Source organism: Stenella coeruleoalba (assembly GCF_951394435.1).
Source record: "Stenella coeruleoalba genome assembly, chromosome: 2".
Taxonomy (NCBI): Eukaryota; Metazoa; Chordata; class Mammalia; order Artiodactyla; family Delphinidae; genus Stenella; species Stenella coeruleoalba.
Genome location: NC_137147.1, coordinates 35907100 through 35924120, shown reverse-complemented (window position 1 = coordinate 35924120; position 17021 = coordinate 35907100). Strand labels below are relative to the sequence as shown.

The window sequence follows — 17021 nt, the reverse complement described above, 5'->3', positions numbered from 1 at the left end:
TCTACAGAGAAAAAAATCAGTCTACATTTTGAGCAGTGTTTAAATAACTTAAAAGATAACATTCAACTAAGAAGCATAAGACAGCTTTGCAGAGACATATGGTGGCTATCTAACTGTGTAAGGGAAGAATTCTCTTCTGTTCTATGGTGCTGCCTTCTAACGTGGAAAGCCCAATAGGGCAGTTTAATGGAGAAAGGAAAACCAGCGATAGACTTCTCAGCGTTACAGTAACAGCCAGCCTTGACTCAGAGATGGAAAACTGAGGCCCAGAGGTACTAACTTTTTCCAAACTCTGTGTTCTCCCCTTTAATGGCCTAGGGCATAATTATCCACAAAACACATCCAGATAACCAACTCACAGTAAAAGGGAAGCTGTTATCCTTAGAAATTGGACACCACCAATTGCTTTCTGGAAAATTGGCATGCAATAATAGCGCCGGCCAGTAGATGGCGACTCGCCTTTCTCTCCAGGACGGCTGCACTCTAGGTGGTCACTGAAGGGCAGAGAGCTACTGGGACCCGGCCAGGTCAGCTGGCTGGGTCAGCCAGGGCCTCTCTGGAGAGTCCCCCAAACAAAGCTCTGCCTCAGAATGCCTCATTCTTGTTGGCTAGACCCCCATAAGTAAAATAGTTGCTGAAAAAGATACAATTTTAAGGCTTCAGATGCAAAAGCAACTGCAAATCCAGGACGGTTGGCAGGTCCAGTCAGGATATTTATCTCAGATTCAGAGGGTTTGAAAATCTAGGACAGCTCCTTGGCAACCCAGCACTGATGGTCCTTTTGTTAGACTTTTCTTAGGCTCAGGCAACAGCCTCTGAGAGCCAACCAGATTTTCTCCAAGAGGGCGACTCAGCCTAGCGAGCATTCTACCGCAGGAGTTATAAACCTGAGATTTGGGGTCCACCAACCACTACAACAAGGCTGTGTGCAAGGGCTGGAGGTGGGGACTGTGCTGGCAGGTATTTACAGTTTCTAGAGAGAAAGGCCATTGTTTTCATCGGTCTTTCAGAGAGCTCCATGGTTCAAGAAAGATTAAGAAACTGCTCTAAGCATTTTCCAGCCTTTCCTCCAGAGACCTCAAAGATTCTTCACCGCAACCTGTCCCCTGAGATACTCCAGTTCTCCAGTTTTCATTAAAACGGGTATCCGTCAGGGACTGGCCAAGAGCCAGAAACATCAGTTATTTGAACAGAGAGGGTCATCTAATGATTGTGAACTAAGTGTAAACTTGTTAACTAGGTAACTGAAAAGACAAAAAGAGTGCACTAAGGTATCACCGAGGTAGCAACTGCAGGAGCAGCCCCCAGCCCTAGGACCAGGTGTGGGAAGAGGTGGAAACTGTTGAAGTTTAGAAACCTGAACGACTTTGAGGAGGAGGATCTGCTCAGCTGAGCTGGCATCTCTGAGCTGCAGAGGGGCCTGGGGTGTGTGTGTGTGGGGGGCACCTGGTGTCTCCTGGGAGGGGGGAGTGTGATGAGGCTGGTGCTGTAAGTGTTGGAAAAGTGGCAAACTGCATACATATCCTGCTACAGGAGGGAGCTGCCACTGCCAAGGTGAAGAGGGGAGACTGAGGTGACATGGATAGGAACAGGAAACCCAGACCGGAAGAAACAAGCCCCTTGCTTCTCCTCCAGCCATGCTGTCTCCCTCTAGTGCCTCGCATTGGAAGAGCTAATCTGGAGCCAGCTGGCAAAGCCGAAATATGATTTGCAGAGTCCCAGCTCCAGATCACAAGGCTGAGCACAGAAGGCTAGGTTTGAAGCACCAGCTGTCATAGCTTCCTTCCCTTGACCTTCCCTCTACTCCGTAATCAAAGCCATAGTCAGCCCATCACTTGTCCTTCAGATTTTTCTATACCTGTGCACTGGGTCCCCTTAGCTACAAGGGACACATGTTAAGCTCTCTCAGTGGACAAGTCGAACCCCCCTTTCCTAGGCTACCTAGGCTATACTCCCTTCTCTCCCCCAGGGGTGGGAGTGGACTCACAACACAGCAAAAACTTTGTCCAGAAATCCTCTTTTCTCATCTCCAAACTCCTGGCTGTTTTGTCACTATGAATGAGGGGTACAAGAGTCAAGAAACTGATTTTCTCTGCCTTCCTTTCTTCCAAAGCCTGCACCGTGGTCTGGTACCTCTTCTTGGAATGTGATCTCTATTGCCTTCAAAACTTCTAACATCTTGTTACATGTGTACTCAGAAAAATGAATAAAGTAACTGGGTTGCTTTACTATTTCAAAAGCATAAATATGCTTAAAGCTTTCAAACTGGAGGAAAATGGCCAGAATGATTCCTTTCAGGTCCATTAGGGACTGTTCAGATAGAGGAGAGATGCTGTGAAACTTCCCTCAGGGCCTTGGAATCATCTCTCAACTGAAATCACTAACCTGTTTCTAACCCCTTGTAGCAGGATTGAAAACTGGGATTGCTTCAGAGGACTGTCATTCACCTCACTGGTTTACCATGAGGATTAAATGAGATCATATATGCAAAAGTATTTTGTAAACTAGAAGGCACAATGCACAGGCAGGAACCAGACTGTCATGATAATGGATACTTTAAGGGGACCTTGATTATCCAGAATTTCTGAAGACATTGCTAAGCACTTGCAGTTCTGAGAGGAAACTTTGCCCTTTAAAACTAGATCCAGAGCAAACAATAGGACTGTTTGGCAAGTGTTTCTGAGGAAAAAACAAAGAACACCTAGAGTGTTAGCAACACTGAGAGATTACTGTGTAGCTGGCAAGCAGGGCCCACCCATAGGTCCTTGGCCTGCCCCAGGGTCACCTGCAACATGTTCCTGTTGTACCAACAGCTGCCTGCTTCTTGTTGCCTGCAGGTGTGCCCTGGCCCCTGGAGCATGCTTGAGGTCGACAGGGACCAAATGCCTGTGGTGTCTGTGTGCCAGGGTCCTCAGGGATCCCAGTACGATAGAGCACCCCTCCCACCAGTGGTAAGCTGCTCAGTAACACCCTTTATTGAATTGCTTCCCCTCCTGTCTCACTTTCCCCATTCTCTCAAAGGGCTTTCTGGAATCACCACCCCCATCAAGTACTTGAATCTTTGCCCTGGAGTCTGCTTTTGGGGAAGACTCAAGCCAAGGCAGAGAAGTCTGGAGGGCTTCTCTTTGGCAGGAGAATGTAACTTATATTAACGGAAATGAGAGTTTCTCTGTAAATCCAGCTATTGGGTGCTAGCCGGAATTGCTAAGTAGCAGTAATAACTTCTGTTTATTGATAGCTCCCTTCATGCCAGGCACGATCCTAAGCACTTTTCAGATACCTCATTCATAGTGACCTTAGAAGTGGGCACTCTTATTATCCCCTGTGTTATAGATGAGGAAACTGAGGCACAGTGACTTGCGAAGGTCGCATCACCTATAAGTGAAAGAGCTGGGATTCTGACTCTGGCAAGTTGATTCTAGAGCCCACACCTTTATCTATTCACTGTACTTTTCAAACTGTTGACCACTGAGTAAACAAAGAGCCAAAGAGCCTGGCCCCATTCCTCACACTGTTTTAAGAGGCCTAACTCAAGGGTTGCTGAAAGACAGAGGATATAGTAAGATAAGTGTGGGTTTGAGAATTGGAAGCCTAAATTCAAAACCACATTCCACCTCCACTTACCAGCTTTGTGACCTTGAACACATCACTTCTCCTCTGACCCTCAGCTTAAATCTTATGTGTGACATGGGGTGGCAGAGGTTGGTGAAAAATAATGCCTGACTCATGGGGCTACGGTGAGCTTCAAATGAGATGATGCTTGTGGAGCACTGGGCAGACTCCAAGCGTGATGGACAATTTTGGATGCTATGACATCAGCCACAGGCTCCCAGCTTCCTCCCCTGCAGATCACTATCCCTTTTAGCCCGCCTCCTAGGAGCCAGGACTCTACTCTCACCTGCTGCTTCCTTAAAGGAGTTAGTATGTAGGTGATAGAGGATGGAACTTTGGAATCTGACAGACAGGGATTTGAATGTCAGAGTCTTTGCTGTTTCTACCTTTTTAAAAAAAAAAAAAAACTCTGGGCAGTTATCTAATCTGTCCAGGCCTCTATTTTCTCATCTGTAAAATGGGAACAATAAAACAGGACTGTGGAAAGGATTAAATAAGGCAATGCACACAAAGTGCTTAGTACAGTCCAGCACATCTTAGTGTGCAAAACATGGTACCTACTGTTGTTACTGTTGATTTTATGAGAGAAAAATATGAGCCCCATGTACAGACAGGAAAAGTCTGTCTGTCTGACTGATTTTACATGCTATATAAGAAAAGAATTATTAGAGGTATCCATCTACTTAAGAGAAAGTGAAAAAGCCTCAATCTGTCATTGCATTCCTGTTTACATGTGAATTCTGTACATCTTGCTAGAGAAAAGGATAAAGAAGATTTGAAGAGAAAATAGTTTTGAAAGCCATTATTATTATTTTTAATATGGTTAATTATTTTTTTAACATCTTTATTGGAGTATAATTGCTTTACAATGGTGTGTTAGTTTCTGCTTTATAACAAAGTGAATCAGTTATACATATGTCCCCATATCTCTTCCCTCTTGCATCTCCCTCCTTCCCATCCTCCCTATCCCACCCCTCTAGGCGGTCACAAAGCACCGAGCTGATCTCCCTGTGCTATGCGGCTGCTTCCCACTAGCTATCTATTTTACATTTGGTAGTGTATATATGTCCATGCCACTCTCTCACTTTGTCCCAGCTTACCCTTCCCCCTCCCCGTATCCTCAAGTCCATTCTCTAGTAGCTCTGTGTCTTTATTCTCATCTTGCCCCTAGGTTCTTCAGAACTTTTTTTTTTTTTAATAGTCCATATATGTGTTTTAGCGTACAGTATTTGTTTTTCTCTTTTGAAAGCCATTGTTGAAAGAAACAGTGACGAAACACAAAAGATAAAATCTATAACAGTAAACGCACATGTATGCCTTAAATGTGAACAAAAGCTTTTCTTTCTGAATCTAGCTCCTTTCCTCCACCCCTCCGCCCAAATCAAACAGTGTGTGTGTGTGTGTGTGTGTGTGTGTGTGTGTGTGTGTGTGTGTGTGTGTGTGTGTGTGTGTGTGTGTGTGTGTGTGAAAGCAGGGCTAGAAATATCTCCCTCCAAAGCCAGGCATGGACTTTGAAAGGAGCAGGGCACGGGCAGAAGTGTGGGCAAGGAGGGCAAGAAGACTGGAGACATGGGCAGGAAATGGTGAAAAAGAAAGCTGGCGTGGGCCTCCTACCTTGCGGCTGGCGCCTGAGGGATTGATTCCCTCCTCCCCGGCCCCAGTGCCTCATGGGAGTGGACCCGCTGGGTCTCCTGACTCCAAGCTTAGGGGGGCATAAGTGCCTGTTGGAGACTCAGCACTTGTTAACTTGTCACGGCATGTAAGAAGGGAGAGAGGTCTGACATTTCCCCAACCCCTGAAAGTGAAAGAAGAAAGGATTCGTTACTTTCAGGGCCATATCCTGAATGACAGAGGTCAGTGTTTGCAACTGATCCGTGTGGGCGCAGGCTTCTAATTATTTCCGGGATAACCTGTTATCTATTAGCCGTCAGGCTGCTTGCCAGAATATGCTAATGTCTCCAGAGTTCCTGGTCTGGATTCTGAGGAGCCGATTTTTTGTTTTGTTTTGTTTTTAAGGGGATGTAAGAGTTCGGATGCAGACAGCTGCGAGTCCCACTGGCAGAAACGCTGTCCTCTCCTCTGCCCTTAGCTGTGCTGAAAGAGAGAGAATGCCCTGGAACATAGGGCACAGTCCGTGCTGGTGCCCATGCGGAACCCGGCAGCATCTCCTCTTTCTCCTGGCTCCTTGATTCCACACCTGTAGGAGATTTGGCTTTATTGGAATGTTCTGGAAAAGCTTCTGAGAAAAATGTTATTTGAAGTTGATATCATTTGCTTAGAGAACAAGGAAACTCTTCAAGTAATCTTTTGTTTGGTGAAAAGAGGGTAAGAAGGGTGTCAGAATTCAATAGGCCTGTTCTTCTGTTGTGTAGGGGCAGAACTTGGCTCACCCAGGTGAGTTTAGTATCGTCAACCATCAGTTACACCTATGGCCTCTACATTTGTACTAAGACACAGTGAAATGTTATATGGGAGGGGTACACAAATATAGGGCATCATTCTTATTCTTGTTAAAAAGGTAGCACATGTTCATTATTTAAAAATTTAGAAACTCTAGAAAAGAAAAAAGAAGAAACACTCAAAATTTCATTTCTGTAAGATAATTATTGTTAACCTTTTGGTGTGTCGTCTTCTAGTTTTCTTTTTCTGTGCTAATTTATACCTATTTATGAAAAAGTTTTTTTGATTAAAAAGTGCAGTGGCGCTATCTGATCTTTTGGAAGGGTCTGAAGGATATATCCTTTAGCACTGGGGTTTGTGACTAGCTCTCCAGTAATCCTCAGAGAGTTAGTTTTATGGGGCTAAGATAGAACAGGGCTCACAGACCAGCAGGATTTAGTCCTAAAGGACTAAAATCCAGGACCTTTGGTTTTAAGCATTTATTTTCATTTATGTGCATATAGAGAAGGAGGATCAGGTAGAAGTGCCTAGAAGTAGGGAAAGTGTACATGTCAATTCACACGATCAAAAACCAAGCAGGCAAATATTGGACCAGCTCTCCAGTGGTAAACATTTAGAAAACTAGACAAAGTATATGAAACAACCGTTTTCACAAATTTCAGACATTTGCTGAGAGAACGGAAACAAATAAGGTGATCCCTAGATTGCCTCAGTTTTTTGTCTAGAAGCACATTCCAGGCCACAGCCCAGGGATGGGAAACAAGCAGAACGTGGGAGTCCTACTGAGTTGAGGAGACAAAGACCAGGGGAGGCTTCGGCAATTGGAATTTGCCAGACAGAGACCCAGGGAGGAGAGAACTACAAAGAGGAAGACCTCTAGAAAGCTTTACAGGAAATCTCATAAGGATTTGGCTGAATACCAGGACACGTGTATAGGCTCCATGAGTTTGGACAAAGAGCAACTATGGGGGAAAGAACAAGTACTGGGGAGCTGCAGACTGAACACCTCCAGAAACTTGTACACAGTTGGAGTTATTGAGCTGTAACCAGCTAGAATAAAGAGACCTCAGTGAACATCTGGAATATTCAGTAAAGACCCCAGAAAAGAAGGACCTTAGGAGTGAGACCAAAATAACTCTAGAGTAAAGGTTACTCTAGATCAGCCCTAACAAAGCTTGCAAACTCAAAAGTATCGTAATGATCCATAAAAGACTTAAACAAACCACCAAAACAAAATTCAAAACTCTTTGAAGGAAGACAAAAAAAAAAAAAATTGGTCTCTCTACAGTATAACATTTATAATGTCCAGCATCTGTTAAAAAGTTACTTGACATACAAAAAAAAAAAAAAAAGGAGAAAAGTCAAAAAATGAGAGATATGATGCAATTAGCAGGTAAGACCCTTAAAACAGATTTTATAAATATGCTCAGGGATTTAAAGGAAAACATAACCATGATGAAGAGAGAAATAGAAACTATAAAAAGGAACCAAATGGAACTTTTAAAACTAAAAAATGCAACATCTGAAATGAAGAATTAGGCACTGCAAAGGAAAATATCAGTGAAATTAAAGACACAGCAATAGAAGCTATTCAAACTGAAACACACAAAGAACAAAGAATGAACAAAAATGAACAAAGTTTCAATGACCCATGGAAACATATCACAAGGTCTGACACACATATGATGGTAGTAATCAAACAAGGGGAGAAGTAGAAAAAATTCTGCAAAAATACTGGCTGAAAAATTTTCCAATTTTGACTCACATATTCAAGAAATTCAACCATTCCCAAGCAGGATATCCATAAAGAAAATCACACCAAGGCATATCATAATCAAATTGCTAAAAACCAATGATACAGAGAATTCTTTAACAGCCAGAGAAAAAAGACACAGAAAGCAAATTAGAGGTTTCCTGAGGCCAGGAGTGGTATAGGGGGATTAACTGCAAAGGAATACAAGAAGGACTTTTTGGGGTGATAAAGTGTTTTGTACCTTGACAGCAATGGTGATGGTGGTGGTTGTGGAAGTGTGTATGTTTGGATTTTAGAAGTCATGAGTTCATATTAACACATTCAATTCCAATCCAACCCATCCCATAATTGTATCTCCATGGTAAGAACACTTCTCCATGGTAAGAACCCTGGCTCCCAACAACATAGACATATGTATTCATTTGCCTAATAGTTTCAGAATTGCTGCTATACTGCTAGAGACTATACTACTATAAAAAATAAACTTATTAAGAAAAGTTCAAGTTTTTTTTCACTAGATTGAATGTATAAAATCAAAATGTTATGCTCAAAAATTATTTGGATTAATTCTTTTCCTCCTCACTTAAGTATGATTATGTTATACAATTAAAATATATTTGTGTATCTGTCAGGGTCCAGTCAGGGAGCAGAAACCACAAAATTAATTTTAACAGAGAATTTAATATAAATATTTGTTAATTAGGTATTAAGTTGTTAAGTAGGTACCTAAACAGATTAAAAAAAACTCTAAGGCAGCAGTTCCCAAACTTTTCAGTTTCAGGAGTTCACTGAGGACCTCAAGGAGCTTATATGTTGGCTAAAGCCAGTAGTATTTATCACCAGTGTTAGAAATTAAAACTGAGAATTTTTTACAATATTTATTTTTTAATTCATTAAAAAAGAACAGGCAAAGTAGGTGGGGGAAATGGGTGGGGGAAATTGGTAGGGGAAAAGATGGTCGTAGGGTACAAATTTCCAGTTATAAGATGAATATGTTCTAGGGATCTAATGTATAGCATAGTGACTACAGTTAACAATGCTGTTTTGTATACTTGAAAGCTGCTAAGACAGTAGATCTTAAAAGTTCTCACCCCCCCACACACAAAATGGTAAGTATGTGAGGTGATGATTTGTTAACTAATCTTATGGTTGTAATCATGTTGCAGTATATATGTATATCAAATCATCATGTTGTACCCCTTTAAACTTACATTATATGTCAATTATATCTCAATAAAGCTGAAAATAAAAACATCAAACTCATTGCATGTTAACATAAATAAAATATTTTTATGAGAAACAACTATATAAAAAATTTAGTGGGAAGAGTGCAAATCTTTTTAATATCTGGCTTAATAGAAGTCAGCTGGATACTCATCTGGTTCTGCATTCAGTCTATTGTGATATGTTGTTTTGGTCAAAATATGTGAAGAAAATCCAGCCTCACACAGATATGTAGTTAGAAAAGGGAGGAATATTTTAATAGACTTTTCAGATAATTATGATTATATTTTTGATCTTACACCAAAACTGAACAAATAGTAGTTTCTTAAAGATTGATTGCAGTGTAGAATCTGAGACTGTATCTAAAGAACTTTTTGTTAATCTGTTATATTAAAATCCATTGGTCTGTCTTACCATTTGGACGGACCTTTTACCCGTGCGTGATGTTGTAATCCCATGCATTGCTCATTGGAAAATATCAGTTGACTGACTGATGCAGATATTTCAGATGTTGACATATTTCATTATTCACTTTTTAAAAAATTCACATTTGTTAATATCACCACCAATCTCATCAGAAAAGTTTTTAAGTATTGGAAACTGTCAAGCTCACAATGGCAGATGCATATTTTCCAAATTTCTAAATTTAGCTTGGAAGCTCAAATTTTATCATCGGCAACAAACGCTGTCAGTGGTTTTCCTTGAAGTGAAAGGTTTACTTTGTTCACTTTCGAGAAAATGTCTGCTAAATGCCCAAGTCTGAATAACCATAGTTTGTCCATCGTTCCTGCAAGTAAAAATGGTGTTCAATGAAAAAAGTGGCCAGTTCAGCTAACAACTCAAACAATTGCACAAGTGCTATTCCTTAAGACAGCCATCACATTTCACTCTACAGCACAAGTGTTTCAGTTATCATAAGAATATTGAAGTGATCTGAACATAAGGATCATGATTTAATAAGGTTACTAATTTTACTGCTTCATCAAGTGTGATTCTTAAGTAGAACTGGATTTTTTTCCCCTGCAAGTACATGGTGGTAAAAAATACAGTGACTGCTAGTGTGGCACTGCCTGTATTTATGCTAAAGGGCCAACAGTCTTATTCAGCATTCCTTTTGCACCATCAGTGCAAATGTCAACACAGAAAAAGGAAAATAATGTCTTATTATTATTTTGAAAATATTTTTGACCTCATGGATCCCCTGAAAAGCCTCAAGGACCCTCCACAGGGATCCACAAAACACACTTTAAGAACTGCTGCTCTAAGTTCTTCAAGTAGCAATAACAGGAAATAGTTACCACCTCTAGTGTTGAGAGAATAAAAAGAGGAAGCTGAATTTTTAAAACTTAGAAACTTACAAGGGACTTGTGGAGTTGAAACTCAGACCTCCTCTGAGGGAAAGGGGACACTTGGCTGGCACTGGCTTCTATGAGTTCCTGGGAAGGGGCCCTTAGGGTTGGAAACTTAGAGCTTGAGAAGCAGGTGCCTGCTGGTTGGTGCTGGTGTCTCTGAAGTGGTGTAATGAGACTGCTTTTGTACGTGTTGGAAAAACTGTAAGCTGCATTTCACTGCTGCTTTGAGAAGGAGCTCCTGCTGCCAGGGTGAAGGCGTTGCTGGAGTGAGACTCAAAGGAATTATCACCAGAGAGGAAAACAAGAAGGAATAAGCCCTTTCTCCCCGCTCCAACCTTGCAGTCCCCTCTTGGCTTTGATAGGCAGAGTCCAATAGAGAGGCAGCAGGCAAAGTGGAAATGTGGTTTGCAGAGCCTTTCCTCCAACCTCACAAAGCAGAGTACAAAAGGATGGGCTTGGAACTGAGAGACAGTAGTAGGCATGTTTGGGTCTATTTGCTCTTGTTTGCATTAACATTTAGATTTTCTCCCATCCTTATTTATTAAATTTTATTTTTGAATATATAGAACATTAATATGTTTCAAAAGAATAAAAAATATACATAAAAATGTGCCCAGGGAAGTGTCCTCACTTGCCTATCCCTTCAACCTGTACCCCTACTTCATTGTTTCTCATTTATTCTTCATGGGTGTGTGTTTCAAAATTAAGTAGATACATATATTTTCTTATTCCCTTTTGTCTTTTAGACAGAAGCATATTATATATAATTATTTGCACTTTGCATTTTTCATTTACTATATTCTGGAAATCACAGTCATTTTTATAGTTCTTCATAATCCTTAAACCAAACTCTATCATTTATTTAACCAATCTTCTGTGTTTGGCTACTTAAGATATTAATAATTTTTGAACTTACAAATAACATTGCATGAACAACCTAATGCATGAATCATATTAAATTGTTGGAGGTGTATCTTCAAGTAACCTTCCTAGAAGTGAGACTGCTGGGTCAAAAGGTGAATGTAGTTACGGTTTTGTTAGATATTGCCAAATTCCTCTTCATTTTTTGTTCCTACTGGCAATATATACGTGCCTGTTTCTCCAGTTTCACTAGCAGAGTATATTGTCAAGATTTTGAATTTTTGCCAACCTGATGAGTGAGAAATGCTGTATCTGTATGGTTTAATATGCATTTATCTTATTATGTGATGTTGTACATCTCTTCATATTTAAGGATGAGTTTTACATCTTTTTTGTTGTTAATTTTCTATCCATGTCTTTTGTCCATTTTTTATAGAAGATTTTTGTTCTTTTCCCCTCAACTTTAAAACATTATTTATATATTAGAAATTTTGGTCCTTTATCTGTGATATATATTGCAAATATCTTCTGTAAATTTGTTGTTATTTTTTGACTTTGTTTATGGAGTTTTTGCCCTGCGAAAGCTTAGTTTTTTAAAAGTAATTAAATTTATCAATATTTTATTGCATTTTCATTTTGAGACTTAATTAGAATTTCCCCATACTCAGGTTGTAGAGGGATTTACCCATATTTTCTTCCGATACTTGTGCAGTTTTCAGTTTTTGCATTTAGGTCTTTGATCCATTTGGAGTCTGTGGTATCTTTTCCCAAATGGCCGCTTTGGTTCTTTATTGCTGTATTACAAACTATTCGAAAGCTTAGTGGCTTGAAACAAGATCCATGTCATTATCTTCCACAGTGCTATGTGCAGATTGGGCTCAGCTGTGCAGTTCTGCTGCTGATCGTGCTGGGGTTCCCTAGTACAGCCGCAGTATCTGGTGGCTGGGGCTGGAGTTGTTGAAAGGCTTGATTTAGATGCTGGGACAGCAGAGCCTCTCCTTCCCCCACGTAGTTCCAGGGCTCTTCTCTCCATGTGGCCTCTCCATATGGTCTTTCTGGGAGGGTAGCTGGACTGCTTCTATTTCTCTTTCTTTTTCTTTTTTATACAGTTTTATTGTGACAGATTTTACATACCATAAAATTCATCTATTTAAAATGTACACTTCAGTGGTTTCTAGTAGAGTCACAGAGTTGTACAACCATCACCACAATCTCATTTTAGAGTATTTTTAACACCCCCAAAAGAAAGTCTGTACTCATTAGCCGTCATTCCCCATCCTGCTGCCATCCCTGCACCAGCCTCAGACAACCACAAATCAACTCTCTGTTTCTGTGAATTTGCCTATTCTGGATATTTCAGATAAATGGGGTCATACAATACATAGTCTATTTTGACTAGCTTCTTTCACTTAGCATAATGTCTTCAAGGTTCATCTACGTTGTAGCATGAGTCAGAACTTCATTCAGTTTTACATAGAAATAATAATCCATTGTATGGAGATAACACATTCTGTGGCTATCCAGTCATCCATTTGTGGACATTTAGGTTGTGAGACAGGAAGGGGGCAGGATGCAACCTTTAAAAGAATGACATAGTCATTGAGGACAGGACATAAACTGGTTAGAACCAACTAGCTCCAAGATGGCAGACGATCGACTTCCACTAGACCTCGAGCCTCAGTATACACTCATTGTAATGCATTAGCATATGCGAAGTGACACACCCACCAGAGCCATGACAGTTCCAAGGCCGACCATAAAAGGCCAAAAAGTGGGTAGTGCCCCTATTCCTGGAAATCCTGCCCCTTCCCCAAAATAGTTGGAATAATCCTCCCACTCATTAGCCTATGAAATTACCCACCCCTATGAAAACTGACAACCCCTTATCCTGCTGCTTCTTACCTTCTGAGATGGCTCACACTCTGTCTGTGGAGTGTGCTTCTCCCATGGCCTCTCTCGCCTTCCGAGATGGTCCACACTCTGTGGAGTGTGTATCTCCCTGAATAAACCTTCTTTCACTTTACTATGGCTCGCTCTTGAATTCTTTCCTGTGTGAAGCCAAGAACCCACACTTGGCAGCCGTCTCAGGGACTTGGATGTGACCTGGGATGTGACCATCCTCTCCGGCCCCACTTTCTTTCCTGCAACAGTTGTTTCCACTTTTGGGTTATTATGAATAATGCTTCTATGAAGATCTTTGTGCAAGTTTTTGTGTTGACATATGTTTTGATTTCCCTTGGATATATACTGTTGTTGAACCCAAGTTCATGTGCCTAACACACAGTGAGGCCAAATAAACTGAAACATCAGAGTTTGTTGCAGAGAAAGTTTTATTGCAAGGGCCAAACAAGGAGAATGAGCAGCTTGTGCTCAGAAGACCCAAACTCCCCTATGGTTTTCAGGGAAGGGTTTTTAAAGGCAACATTTGGGGTGAGGGCTGCAGGGTGTGTGACTTTCTTCTGATTGGTTGGTGGTGAGGTAACAGGGCAGTGTTCCAGGAATCTCAATCATCAGCCTTCTGGTTCCAGCCAGTCTGGGGTCTCAGCATGTAGTTACCATCCTCCTCCTGGGTGGGGGCCTTAGTTCCTGCAGAACAATCCGAAGATATGTATCAGATAGTTATGTACATCCCTTGAGGAAGAACTAGGACTCTGTTTTGTTGCTCCACTATTATTTCCTGACTGCTTGTCCTTTGTTTCTGCATTCCCTCACTTCCCTAATTAGTAACTGCTTGAATCTGCCCTTTGGAACTCAGAGATGATCTGGGAGGCCGAAGTCTTTTCCTACAAACAAGAAATGGGGGCACAAAAAAGTTTTTGTACTCAGAAGGGCCCCACACTGCTCTGTTTCATTTCCTAACAACATTAAGCAGTGTGGTATGATGGAGAAAGTATTTTTTTGTTTTCATTTATTTATTTATTGGCTGAATTGGGTCTTTTTTTATATATAAATTTATTTTATTTATTTATTTTTGGCTGTATTGGGTCTTCACTGCTGTGCGTGGGCTTTCTCTGGTTGCGATGAGCGGGGGCTACTCTTTGTTGTGGTGCGCGGGCTTCTCACTGTGGTGGCTTCTCTTGTTGCAGAGCATGGGCTCTAGGCTCATGGGCTTCAGTAGTTGCAGCATGCAGGCTCAGTAGTTGTGGCTTGTGGGCTCTAGAGCACAGGCTCAGTAGTTGTAGCACACGGGCTTAGTTGCTCTGCGGCATGTGGGATCTTCCCGGACCAGGGCTCAAACCCATGTCCCCTGCATTGGCAGGTGGATTCTTAACCACTGCGCCACCAGGGAAGCCCCTGCATTGGGTCTTCATTGCTGCGCGTGGGCTTTCTCTAGTTGCGGTGAGTGGGGGCTACTCGTCATTGCAGTGCATGGGCTTCTCACTGCAGTGGATTTTCTTGTTGTGGAGCATAGGCTCTAGGCATGCGGGCTTCAATTGTTGTGTTGCATGGGCTCAGTAGTTGTGGCTCACGGGCTCTGGAATGCAGACTCAATAGTTGTGACGCATGGGCTTAGTTACTTAGTTGCTCTGTGGCGTGTGGGATCTTCCCGGACCAGGGCTCGAACCCGTGTCCCCTGCATTGGCAGGCAGATTCTTAACCATTGCGCCACCAGGGAAGCCCCTGCGTTGGGTCTTTGTTGCTGCATGTGGGCTTTCTCTAGTTGTGGCGAACGGGCTACTCGTCATTGCAGTGCGTGGGCTTCTCATTGCAGTGGCTTTTCTTGTTGCAGAGCACAGCCTCTAGGTGCGCAGGCTTCAGTAGTTGCAGCATGCAGGCTCAGTAGTTGTGGCTCATGGACTTAGTTGCTCTGCGTCATGTGGGATCTTCCCGGACCAAGGATAGAACCCATGTCCCCGCATTGGCAGGTGGATTCTTAACCACTGCACCACCAGGGAATTCCCTGATGGAGAAAGTATTGACCGGGGAGACTTGAGTTCTAGTTTTGATTTGTCTGTGAATGGCTGCTTGACCTTGGATTAATTAGTCTATAACTAGATCAGTGGTTTTCAAAGTTTTGGTCACCTCTGAAAACAAAATATACATTTTACACCATGGTCTAATAGTTTTATATATATATATATATATATGTATGTGTGTGTGTGTGTGTGTGTGTATATATATATATATAAAAAACTGAAGAAAAGTTGCATAGTATAGTACTTATCCTTACTATTGGGGTATTATGTTAGTTTTATATTGTTGTGCAACAAATTACCACCAATGCAATGGTTTAAAACATTAAACCATTACCACCAATGCAATGGTTAAAACAACATACATTTATTATCTCAGTTTTCATGGGTCAAAGTTCAGGCATAGCTTAGCTGGATGCTCTGCTCAAGGTCTCACAAGGCTGCAATTAAGGTGTTGGCTGGGGCTGCCGTCTTATCTGTAGCTTGGGGTCCTCTTCCAAGCACATATGGTTGCTGGCAGAATTTATCTCCTTGCAGCTGTAGAATTCATGGCAGCCTGCTTTTTTTTCAGGGCCAGCAGGAGAACCTCTCTTTTAAAGGGATGACGTAATTAGGTCAGGCCCATCCAGAATAATCTCTCTTTTGATCATGTCAAAGTCAACTAATTATTGGTGACTGAAGAAAAATATGCAACTAAAAGTTGTGAGTTATGTTTTATTCGGGGATCTTATTGAGGACTATAGCATGGGACGCAGCCTCTCAGATAGCTCTGAGGAACTGTTCTGAAGAGGTAAGGGAGGAGACAGGACGTATAGGAGTTTTTGCTGAAAAAAACAAAACAAAACATGTAGTTGAAGATAAAAAGATTACCGCTAATCACAAAAGACAGAAATCTCAAGTTAATGATTTTAGTCCTTTTTTATGTGTGGGAAGATGCAAGAGACTGGGATCGTTGAAATTATTCCTTTGATTTGTATCTTAACTATCTAGGGCCAGTATCTGTTTTTTTCCTTTCTGTGGGAAGGCTGCAGTGCTGATGGTGGGCAACATTCATTGTTTAGTGAAATGGCAGGCAACAGTTTTTGGCCTGCATTATGAACCTTAATTATTCTGCAAAATCCTTTCCTTTTCTATATAACTATCATAATCCTGGGAATGATATCCCATCATATTCACAGGTCCTGCCTACACTCAGGGGAGGGGATCACATAAGGTCATTGGGGAGGTGATCTGAGAATTCTGCCTACCACAAATATGATGGACTCTGATATTTTCTATTTTTTTCTTTCCTTTAAAAAATTAGATTTTTGTCACCCAACTAATGGGTTGCGACCACTAGCTTGAGAACCCTGGACTGGATGATTTTTAAGGGCCAAGAATTCATGTTCTTAAGCACATATCAGACCCTTGGCCATGTGGAGGGCTCTGGCCATAGGGCAGGAGACAATTTTATTAATAACGTGTGTGGAGAGCATGAAGGTATCAGTGCTAACCTGACTGAGTTTCTTTGGCTCTGATCCTTATGGAGAACTCCTGACCTTCCAGCTTGGGAGGAGAGCCTCTCAGCATGCTGGCGAAGTTTGTCTGGGCAACTCCCAAGAGGAAGGAACAATCAGAACAAGCTCAGAAGCAGCCAGCAGTCATGGATTCTGCCTGGCTCATTAGCTCAAGGGAGTGCCCGGGAGGCAGGGTGATGTGGGGGAACAGGAAACAGGTGCAGCCCAGCCCCAGTGGTGTGACCTGCTCAGGACAGTTCTCCTTTCTGGGCCTCCATTTCCATCTCTGAAAAAGAGGGGCCAAAGGACCCTTCACATTCAGAACCTTTATGACTCTGAGAGGAAGCAGAATTGCCACATTTCTTAGAGGCTGAGTCAGGAAGGGGACCACCTCCAACCACCTCCACCT

General features: G+C 41.8%; 1 protein-coding gene across 2 annotated transcripts in view; it reads left to right on the top strand.

Moving 5' to 3' along the window:
- The window catches only part of FUT8 (fucosyltransferase 8), a 489197-nt gene that overhangs the window by 29981 nt on the left and 442195 nt on the right, over positions 1 to 17021 (top strand). The window contains exon 1 of one of the 2 annotated variants that reach the window (XM_079912164.1): positions 2932 to 2951. The exons of the other annotated variant lie outside the window; for it this stretch is intronic. The gene's annotated coding sequence lies outside the window, so the exon portion shown is untranslated. Of the gene's footprint in view, positions 1 to 2931; positions 2952 to 17021 lie in introns of those variants that run through there. 2 annotated transcript variants of the gene reach the window in all.